Below are 12,651 nucleotides of genomic sequence, written 5' to 3'. Positions count from 1 at the left end.
AAAGAGCTGTATAGGTTTTTATTCAGCTCTTCCTAATGAAGTAACTGATATGGTCGCTATTAAATTTAAATATCTCCAATTAAGCCATACTGATCATTAAGGGCTTTACGTAAGCTTTTAACTTTTCCTGAACATATATAGTCATCCATCTTTACCTAAAGTACTCATTATTATTATTATTATTATCAATATTACTATTATTATTATTAATCAATTAATGTGGCTGTCGTCTGAGATTGTCGTTTTGGCTTACTTATAAAAATAGAATCAAGTTGAATTTATTAACATCAATTGTTCATCAACTCTAATTTTGCAGTTATTCAATGTGGATATCAAGTAACTGTCATTATACGCCAAAGTGTCTGAGGACCTTATTATCGCGGCCTGGCAGCCTACCAACTCGTCAACAGTGTGTTCGATTTCTGAAAGGTTAGTATATAGGGTTCCTTCATGAAACCTTCGCACCCTTAGGCCGTTGATACAGTGAAGGTTGCGGGAAATGGTGATCATGAGAAACATTTTACGTGAAATAACTCATTTCTCACATTATTCGTTATCGCAATGAGTGTTTATAATATCAATAACGATCTTTTTCATTTGGTTACCTAAATCGTTTATATCAAGACATTACTCATTTGTTATTTAGAAAGCAAAGCGAAATTTAACAAAACTTCTTTGCGAAAGGAAAAGACACCATCACTATTACTATTATAATTATTATTCAGAAGATGAATCCTATTCATATGGGAGAAGCCCACAGGCGCCACTGAATTGAAATCTAAGTCTCCAAAGAAAATGTTGTTTATTAGGAATAAGTAACAGAATGTGATAGAAAATACAGAAACAAGAGATCAATTAATAGAATAAACATATCCTTATAAATATAAGCTTACCACTTGGGACAGCAGTGGCGGATTTAAGGGGGGAGGGGTATCTGGTGACGTGAACCCACCCCCACCCCCCCCCCCCATGGATAGATGAATGTGTAAATCTTAAAGCTATAATTAAAACTTGATAATGTGTATCCACTGCACTCAAATAAAATATTGATAGAAACACTGAAAACAAAATTATATAATTTGTTTTTTTATGCATGTATTTAATGCTTATATTTGCCAAAGAAACTTCACCTGCTACTTTTTTGTAAGCTACAAGCGTTGGAAACAATGTAGCAATCTTCAGAATTATAATATCTCGCTCTCTCTCTCTCTCTCTCTCTCTCTCTCTCTCTCTCTCTCTCTCTCTCTCTCTCTCTCTCTGCCTATCAAACCTCTTGGAGTTATTTCATAACATGCTTGGTATCTACGACAGCAGTAGAGCAATAGACATACTATACTTAGATTTCCAAAAGGCCTTTGACAAAGTTCCACACACGGAACTAATGACAAAAGTTACAGCTTTAGGAATTGTAATAGAAACCGCAGACTGGATCGAAGACTGGCTAACTAGAAAAGAGTCGTAATAAATGGTGAAAAATCAGAGTGGGTAGATGTGACAAGTGGAGTTCCTCAGGGTTCTGGCCCGCTCTTGTTTTTTATTTACATTAATGACTCTGATGTAGGCTTAACTAGCAGGATAGCCAAATTTGCAGATGACACCAAACTAAATGTAAATGCTTAACTAGCAGGATAGCCCGATTTGCAGATGACACCAAACTAAATGTAAATGCTTAACTAGCAGGATAGCCCAATTTGCAGATGACACCAAACTAAATGTAAATGCAGCAGACCCAGATACAGTGGAAAGTTTAAGAAATGATCTAAGGAAAATAGAAGAGTGGTAAAAAATATGGCAAATGCCTTTTAACCTGGATAAATGTTAAGTGTAACGAATAGGAACAAACAACCCTCACGCCAACTACATGCAGCTTGGGAATGACATAAATAGTGTTGAACAAGAAGAGGACCTTGGAGTTATTACCAAGAACTTAAAATCCATAAAAGAATGTATAAAAGCTGAAAAGAAGACACAAAAACTACTGGAATAAATAAAGAGGTAGTTCAGATACAGCTCTACACATCAATAGTTAGACCACATCTTGAATATGCAGTACACTAAGAAAGGACATAAATAGACTAGAGGGTTTACAAGCAAGAACCACGAAGTTAATTCCATCCATTAGGCAAATAGGATACCAAAGATGACTAGAGCGCCTGAACGTGTATGACCTGGTAACACGACAATTGCGAGGACAACTAACCGAGACATTCAAAATAATGAAAGGCTAAGCAAAAGTAGACAGTAACCTCTTCACATTAAAAGAAAACCAGACAAGAAATAATGGATGGAAACTAGAACTGGAGATATACAACATATCGAATTGTGGGAACTTGTTCACATAAATGATATACGTATGTGACACACATGGAATAAACTGCCACCAAAAGTTGTAAACAGCAGCAATGTCGGATAGTTCAAAAGAAACCTAGACAAAATCATTAGAACACTGAATGAATTGTAAAACCTGCTTCTAAAGAAAAGTGAGACATCATAATCCTTGTAACTCTTTGTAATTCAGCACATATATGTGTGCATATGATGTAAATGTCCATATATATATATATATATATATATACTATATATATATATATATATATATATATATATATATATATATATCCATATATATATATATATATATATATATATATATAAACACAAACACACATATAAATATATGTAATATACCATAGTTATATATTATATATATATATATATAATATATATATATATATATATATATATATATATAACAGATATACGTACATACATACATACATAAATGCATACAGTATATATATATTAATATTCATATATGTATGCACACACACACACACACATATATATATATATATATATATATATATATATATATATATATATTATATATATATATAGACATAGTTGCATCATATACACACATATATATTGTATGTACTGAATTACAAAGTTACCAGGATTAGGATGTCTCACCTAACTTTAGGAGCAGGTTTTATAATTCATTCACAGTGTTCTCATGATTTTGTCTAGGTTTCTTTGCATATATATATATATATATATATATATATATATATATATATATTATATATATATTTATTATATATATATATATATATATATAGATTTCTACATCCGCCACTGACTTAAGACTGTATAAGTCGTTCAGATTAACGCCATCAGGAACGAAGACTTCACCTTTCATTCAGACCACATAAAAAAAAGTAATGAAATTAGACACGAATTCGCGTCGAGGGCTTCGGATGTCTCTTCTTTCTATTAGGTTAGGGGAAGGGAGGCCTCGTGTGAACATGTCCAAAAAAACGGACTTTCAGGAAATGACATCCATCACTTTCCTATTTTTCTTCATTTTTTAATGGAAATAATACTTTGTCAAGGGAATATATATTCAAGAAATGACTATATTTGACTCTATTCAATCTTTCCAATTTTCATTCATAAGAAAAGTAATATAACAAGACGAGATCGTTAAAATAGAAAAAAAATCTAAAATAAACTCCAATATAATTCAGAGATCGTTAAAGTACAAAGGTGTTATAAAATTAACTCCAATATAATTCAGAATTCATTCAAATAAAAATGTTTTATTAAATTAACTCCAATATAATTCAGAACTGTTCAAATAAAAACGTTTTATAAAATTAACTGACATAATCCGGGGATCGTTCAAATAAAAACGTATTATAAAATTAACACCAATATGTTCAGAGATCGTTCCAACAAAAACGTATTATAAACTTAACTCGATATAATTCAGAGATCGTTAAAATAAAAACGTGATAAAAAAATACCTCCAATATAATTCAGAGATTGTTAAAAAAAACGTGGTATAAAATTAAGTCCAATATAATTCAGAGCTCGTTCAAATAAAAACGTGTTATACAATTAACTCCAATATAATTCAGAGCTCATTCAAATAAAAATGTGGTATAAAATTAACTCCAATATAATTCAGAGGTCATTCAAATGAAAATGTTTTATAAAATTAACTCCAATATAATTCAGAGCTCGTTCAAAAAAAACGTGTTATAAAATTAACTCCAATATAATTTGGAGATTGTTAAAATAAAATAAAAAATAAATAAAAACGCGTCATGAAATTAACTCCAATATAATTTAGAGATTGTTAAAATAAAAACATGCTATAAAATCAACTCCAATATCAATCAGAGCTCGTTAAAATAAAAACATGCTATAAAATCAACTCCAATATAATTCAGAGATCGTTAAAACAAAATCATATAAAATTAAAACCAAAATAATTCAAAGTGTATGGTTTTCTTAATATGGTATATGGTGAGAAGAACATTGCATTCCGGAATATGCCCGTTAAAAAATTGCTAAGTTTTTAGGTCCCTCGATAATACTACAACGAAAAGTAAGCAAACAAAAGGAAAGAAAGAAGGCGGGTAAGAGACAAAATTGGAATAATATCATCATCAGCAGTTCACACTGGTAATTCAATCCATTCTGTTAATTTTAAAATTGAACATTAATCACCATTAAAAAACTATATTTAGAGAAATCATTGAAAAACGTTCGTATTTTGAGGTTGTAGCTCGGCCAACTTTCATTCTACAGATATTTTTAGGTTAAGAAAACTTTTAATGTCGTCTTCAAAGACTCGCCTTTCATTCATATGAGGTATCGTTCGACCTCTCTCTCTCTCTCTCTCTCTCTCTCTCTCTCTCTCTCTCTCTCTCTGTAATTATTTATGGTTGGGTGTTCCTTCATATATAGTAAATTAGAAACTAAAATCCATTAGATATTAGGTTTACAGTGTATTCTCGTTTACTATATAAACTTGTGAATTCATTAATGCACTTGTTATATTATCAAATGGATGAGGCAATAATAATTTTCTATACTCATTCGAAAGCTAACAACGTCATTTGACAATAGCTGTAAAATAATCAATGGAAAAAATCGTAACTACTTGATGACTATGTTGACTTTAGTATTAAGTTACATAAACAGGCAAGGCAATAACACTACTATATTTATTCGTATAAATGTGCCGGCAAATATTTAAGGATGCTTAATATTTCGAGTATTATCGACAAGAAAAGTGAAGATAGTGTTTTCATTAGCTTTTGTTCATCGAATTACCCATTTGTTTTTACTGAAAAGACATAATCTCGCTAAATTTACTCTAGAATATGAAAATACATTGCATATTATATCTTATAAGTTAAAACTGCAAAACAAAACCGTTCAGATACTTAAAAACACGATATATGTTCGAAGTAATAGGAATTTCTCAGATGGATTCGTTCATAGAGATTTAGTAGATAGAATGGAATTTCTGATTGTAGTACTAAATACCACGACGACAATATTTACTCGTTTTCCCTCATGGACAGGAACATTATTGCATCATCGTAAGTGGTGAATGTAATTATTTTAGTTTCTACAAATTTATGTTTGTATTCCAAAGCGTTTAAAGTTAGCTGATGTCAATGGCAGCCAATGTTGCGACGGCTAAGGTAGGTTGAGCAATTCTAGTTGCATCTGCAAGAGCGTTTTCTATGATGTGAGCAGGACTCCTAGAACTTCGAGCGGGAGAGCACAAGTCACTGGATACTGGCTTACGTAACGGATTTCACACTTTGATTACTTTGACGTTGACATGGATCGAATGCTAGTTGCTGTTTACAAAGCTATTGTCTTTAAAAATAAATCTTTATCAAGGTTAAAGTAGCATGTCAGCTCAAAGATTTTCTGGCTATGCTCCCATTACAAAGCAGTTCGTAGTTAGCCTACACGACTGCATTACTTTGGCCTCGAGGCTGAAAGATCTCCCAACACATCAGCATATTTTGCACGATATAAAAACTTTAATTGGCAGTGCAATACATATTAAGTTATTTGTGGCAATAAATATTTTTAACTAACAGTTTTTTTCGTGAATGAATTGTGGATGAAAACCGATTTTCAAAAGTACAGACTATATCAAGAGAGCAAGAATGACCGCAGCCTTTGTTTGAAAATTTTCACGTCTTTTTACAATCTTTGAATGTTACGGCAACATGTAATGAAATCAAGATTAGAGTAAGAATTTCCTAGAGAATTAACTTGAATACTATGGTCCTTCAAATTTTATCTAGCATAGTGCAGCACGATCTTGGCAGACATATCATCCTGTTTCCTAGTTATCTGTGCACCGACTCACCGCTCTTTCTTCTGCCTTCCCCCATCACAAGTCCGTCACCAATACTATAATTCTCTCTCTCTCTCTCTCTCTCTCTCTCTCTCTCTCTCTCTCTCTCTCTCTCTCTCTCTCTCTCTCTCTCCACTTCTAAAATATACTTTAAAAATATATATCACCACTCAATCTCCCAAAGAAAATATAATGAAATTAAGTACTAGTTATAAATAGGCCTATGCTTAACATAAGCAGATTTCTCTCTCTCTCTCTCTCTCTCTCTCTCTCTCTCTCTCTCTCTCTCTCTCTCTCTCTCCACTTTTAAAACACATTTGAAAAAATATTATCACTCAATCTCTTAAAGTAAATGTAATAATTAAGTATCTCTATAGATAGGCCTATGCTTGCTCTCTCTCTCTCTCTCTCTCTCTCTCTCTCTCTCTCTCTCTCTCTCTCTCTCTCTCTCTCTCTCTCTACTTTTGAAACACATTTGAAAAAATATTATCACTCATTTTCTCAAAGTAAATATAATGAATTAAGTATCTCTATCGATGGGCCTATGCTGCGCGCGCTCTCTCTCTCGTCATAATATTTCATTCTTTATTATTCCTCACGATTTCCACAAGTACTGCAAAAATTTTAAAACATTTTCTCTCAATTTTTAAGATCCGTCTTCAATTATGCATGGATTTTACGTCAGTTTATTGTCAAACATTACATATAAGTAAGGCTTCACAGTACGTTTTAAAAAGGGATGATTTATATTCTACTCTGAACTGACGTTAGGAAACCAACATTAACGAATAATATAGAGCTTGTTACTACAATCAAGTTTAAAAGATTATAGGACTTCTACAGAATCTTTATGGTGTAAAGTTAATGGAAATCTAAAAAGCAACAAACGCAATGATTTTGAAGCTCCGCCCCTTTCTAGAGTTGCCAGGTGTGGCATTATTGGGCAATATCTGTCCGAAGATTTAAGAAAACTGTATCTTCACTATTCTTGTCAACTGTACATTGGTCTGTTGACAATTCCAACTCATCACACTTATATTAAGAAGGCTGGCTCCTGTAAAAACATTCTCAAAGGAGATTGATTGCCTTTTAGTTGCCTGAAAATATACAGACTAATAAATTCATATATGTATGTATGTGTGTATGCATGCATGTATACACACACACACACACACACACACACACATATAATATATATAATATATATATATATATATATATATATATATATATATATATATATGCGTATATATTCCCACAATGCACACACATGCACCCACACTATATATATATATATATATATATATATATATAATATATATATATATATATATATATATATATATATATATATATATATATATATATATATATATATATATATATATAGAAGAGAGACAGACAGGCAGACAGACAGACAGACAGACAGACAGACAGACAGACAGAGCTTATATGACCCAGGAGCTTCAGCAACGAAAAATAAGCACAAACAAAACAAGTAAACAATGCGCCGAGGTTTCTTCGGCGCAATCTACTGTTCTGTACAGCGCTAGGCCACCGAAAATGGATCTATCTTTCGGTGCTCCTGGTATAATGCAGTATGAGCCGTGGCCCACGAGACTTTAACCACGGCCCGTGGTTGCCTGTCCTATATACGTAGTTTCCACAATCACGATTATGAATAACTTTAAACTTAAATAAATTCAAAACAACTGAGGCTAGAGGGCCGCAATTTGTTATGTCTGATGATTGGAGAGTGGATGATTAACCTACCAATTTGTAGCCCTCTAGCCTCAGTAGTTTTTAAGATATGAGGGCGGGCGGAAAAAAGTGCGGATGGACGGACAAAGCCGGTACAATAGCTTTCTTTTACAGATAACTAAAAACTGTGAGTTGCCGATGTCGGGGAAATTAAAATGTGGGGTGACTTACATGGTTTGGAGAGGAACAGCCAAAGGACCGATCACTCAGATTTTCAGCGAATGTAACCTGAAGTAAAAGGAGAAGGGAGGTAGTGCATATTGGAAGACATGCTATGGAGATAGAAGTGCAGGGTAAAAGAAGACGAGGAAGACCAAGAAAGGGATGGAGAGACCGTGTGGGAAGACCTGACAGAGAAGAGGCTTGAAGCAGAAGCACACCACAGAGATAGACGGAAGCGGCTCATCCAAGCCGCCTACCCCGAATAGAGACGGGATTAACCTGAGAAGAAGAAGAAGAATGACGATGAATTTGTCTGTTGCCGTTTGTTGCCAGGTCACGACAACAGAGGAGACAGATATGATACTCTCGGTAACGAGCCATCGGGAACAGCCTCTGGAGGAAAGAGACCCTTACAAGAAATGAGACAATGGAAGGAATTTTTCAAACATGAGATCAATACTCATAAAGGGTAGGGATCTCCCCAGTACAAAGCTTCGATAATTGTGATCAAGAAATAATCTTTAATGTCGAAATAGGACACCTATTTTTTTCTTAAATTTCAGTGACATTCCCAGTGTTAACTAATGTACTACAGCGTACTTTGAAGTAATAAGAATGTCAATGATGTCAGTAGGCCTAGGACGAACTGTATTTCAGTCAAACAGAACAGAATGAGAGAAGACAGAGAGGTGGGTAGAAATGGAATCGTGAAGGACATGAATGATCTATTTTGAAGGATTGCCATTCTGATACGCTTCAAAGTTAGTGGCGCAGGATGAGACCAATAAGAGATTGATTGTGAATAACACAGTTTAGCTTGTAGATGCAAAAATAAAAACTATGGACACTGAAACTTAAGCATATGCATAAACAAATGGGGAGGTAGAATGGAGAACATAGCTTCGTTGACATTAATTAGGACACATGTACTCGTATACAGGAGGGTCTAGAAAAAAATAGAACATGCCCTGCCTGCAAATACAGTCATTGAATTTCAGGCACCAATAAGCTCTTTGAGAACAGGATAAAGATGTATGTTGGAACTTTTGGTTACTTACGCCCTCCTGCAAGGTACTGACAAGTCCTTTACAGATGTCAACAGCGACATCCATAAAAATTCAACCTGAGCTCTGGAGAAAAAATGGACAAATACCAGTAAGTGAGGTAAGCAGGTCACCAATAACTCTGTTAAGCATAAGGATGTATTTTCTTTTGATGCACCCTTTATATCTTAACGTGATAACAACTTCCTTTTCCCTGCAACGTTCTGATTTGGAAAGCCCGTAAGATGCTGATAACTAACTGTTAACTGTAGGTTGCCATCACTTATCTTCACAGAAGTGAATCGTTAATTTTGCGTGCATTCATTGCAAGCGATGCAATGCCAGCCAAGATATTATCATACATCAGCTTTCTTTAGTTAATGGAAACAAGGCCAATTAAGTTTTCTGTAATTAATTCCGACTGATATTCATTTACTTGCTTTCTCGAAGATCTTAATAAATAAGTGATTTATTAGAGAGACATATGCGATATTTAACAAACAATACAACCGTTACCAATTCATGCAGTTTCTCAATATGTGCAGTTGTGGATGAATGAACAAGATTTTTACAGGCCAGTTAGTTAGCCAACCATTTGCTACTCACTCACAGCCTTTCAAGTAAACAGGCAGCAAGTCTTACCGTTGCATGAACAGCATGAACCCTCTTGGCGATCCTCTGCATTGCAATGATATGAGCGTGCCTTATCTTTTTCTTAATGACACATGAACAAGTCACTAAGGCTGTTTATATCAACATATGCGTGCTTTTGCGGCGGCTGGTTGGGTATCAGTGCCAATTTCGACCCTGACACTCATGCTTTCTTTTCATGCCCCGTGCCAGAATAAAGGGTAAGCTCACTGTACCCAGATACTCTGTATGATTCTAAAGATATCCTCTAATTCTGACTTTGATTTAATCTGCGTTTTTTGTGCGCAGTAACCTTCTACCTGCTACAAAAATGAAAGCGCACGCCATCTGTTGGCTTGACGTCGTGTTACTGCTTGAATTTAAGAGAACGAACAAAACGGATCTGACGAATACTTGTCACTGCTTATAATAATAATAATAATAATAATAATAATAATAACAAATGGAGTTGATGCAGCAATCCTTTTCAACAAGATAATAATAACAGCAACAACAACAACAATAATAATAGAGCAGTTTTCCGCTTGTGAATCAGACAAAGCACATGTTTTGTGCTTAAGTTATAAATTCAAGTACATACTGTACTTCTATGTCATTGACTCTACACATTCTTTACCAGTGTTGTGCATGTTCTCTAGATTTGTTGCTAGGAGCGAGATTCTCAGCTTGATAGATACACTAGAGGAATGTACGTAATTGGACTTATTATCTAGTTCTGAGCACACACAAAAATAGTAGCGCTGTAGCACTCGCTTTTCATTTTCCACGCCCTTGCATTATTCCCGGCCTACCGCCCACTAGTCCACCCAGCTGCTAATGGATATTAGCGTCTAATGGAGATGAAGGAAAAGGGCATGAGGCTAACAACTTCACCTCTAACGACTTGCTGAGAATCCGGAAAGTCGCACGTTTTCTCGCTACGCTGCCAAACGTGATAAGCGTATGGAAAAAAAAAAAAAAAGTCACAGTTTGCACACGAAAGATTTGGAACTACAGAAGAATTATTTGATTATAAGCAATGGTAATATCATGTTCAGTACGCTGCAGCAATGGAAAAATATATTAATATGCTATATAGAAATATTTTTTGTTCTCTTAAGTACAATTACATCGGACCCTTCTTATTAAACTTATAAAATATTTTGGCTATTCTAGGTGTACGAATTATTGTTTCACTGAATGATTTAACCTGCAGCTTCCCCCATCTGATTCTCCATTCTAAGCTAAGCGCGATACTGTGACACCTACTGAAGGAATGACTGTATAAAGACCTCACTTCTTCTATGGCAGGACTATATTAATGACCCAAACCCTGTCCTTGTCATGTCAAATGTTAATGTCTTTTGTACCTTCGTTCTTAAAAGCATGCGTCACCTCTGTTATACCTTTCGCCCCCTCTTAACCTTGAATTCTGAATGTATGCAAGAGGCATCACGATATATACACTGCTTCTGCTAGAAATTGTTTTTCATTGTACTTTGCGATAAATATTTTCTCCTACCAAAATAAAATGTGTCATCCTGATGTCATCTCCTACTGAAAGAAATTTCTATTTTCTCAATGTTCCATCTAGATAAAAAAAAAAAAAATAGCAAAAGGCAAAGGAAGAATGAGCATGTTTTGAGATAGTTCGGCCACGTGGAAAGAAAGGAGGGCAATAGCTCCGTGAAGAGGACACATAATTTGAAGTGTGAGAAGGAAGGAGGAACTGAAGACTTAAAGAGCACTGGAGGGAATATTGTCCTGGAAAGGATGGGCTTTGATGCGCTTTAGATGGAGGTGACTGGTAGTGGTTTTCTTTACTTTTAACTGAAGTGAAGGTTTGCATGCAATGTTTATTTCATCATGACTATCTATTATGCAAAGGTAGAAGTTGCATGAATACCTGGATAATTGACACTGCTGATAAGCCTCTTGTTGTGGAAGTTCGCTGCTGACCATTTTCTAGGTTTTCTCTCGAACAACATCCTCGCTGACCATTTCGAAGAGATGGACTCAACAGTCCCTTTACAAATTCCCTGAATTCGATTTACCCCTCAATATCTTACTCTTCCACAAACTTGCCTTCCATATTTGTCTTATATGTATACGGAAACATATGCTTTCTCCTAAATTATTCATCTTTCATACATTTCCGCAAAGCTTTGTATTTTAGTATTTTACCTTGAAAACTTATGTTTAAGATGGGGCTGCAGACCTTATGCCCCGGCTATCTGGTAACTCAAACGACATAGAAAAGTGTCTGCTATTAACATCTTTTTCAATAATCCTACAGAAAACAAAACTACTTCCATTGGCCTCTGGATATGAGGCCTACGTATATGCCTTGTTGTCTGCCTAAAACCACATTATACGTTCCCTAAACTATTACCACTTCCTATAGCAGCAACGTTCATGCTACACTGTTCACTGCAACCATAATAACAGTATTTAGCAAACAATGATGAGACGCGAGACGCGTGTGCGCATCCATGTGTATGCATACATACATACTACTACAGCTATTGGGGATTGACGGTAGGCTGTGAGAAGAGGCGAGTCACAGAGGAAAGATTCGGAAGACAGGAATTGTTTACGGAAGGCAAAGTAGGACCACAAGAATGAACTAAAATGCCAACTTTCCTTTATGGAAGTGAAGTCGTGTTGATGTTGAATAAGAATGAAGTGAAAATGGCCGACGATGCTAAGATGAACTTTTTGCGTTGTATATATTAAAAAAAAAAAATGAGTCACGTGAACATGCACAGAAGAAATGGTGAATGGTTAGTGCAGGTTCCAGGCAGGACCTCAGCGTTTAGAGATGATACGATCACGTGACAGGGAAACCAAGTGAGGATGACCGTAAAATGCAGGCAT

The sequence above is a fragment of the Macrobrachium nipponense genome, chromosome 1 (genome assembly GCF_015104395.2).
Source record: "Macrobrachium nipponense isolate FS-2020 chromosome 1, ASM1510439v2, whole genome shotgun sequence".
NCBI lineage: Eukaryota > Metazoa > Arthropoda > Malacostraca > Decapoda > Palaemonidae > Macrobrachium > Macrobrachium nipponense.
The sequence above is the reverse complement of the archived record's forward strand: the minus strand, read 5'-3'. Positions refer to the sequence as shown.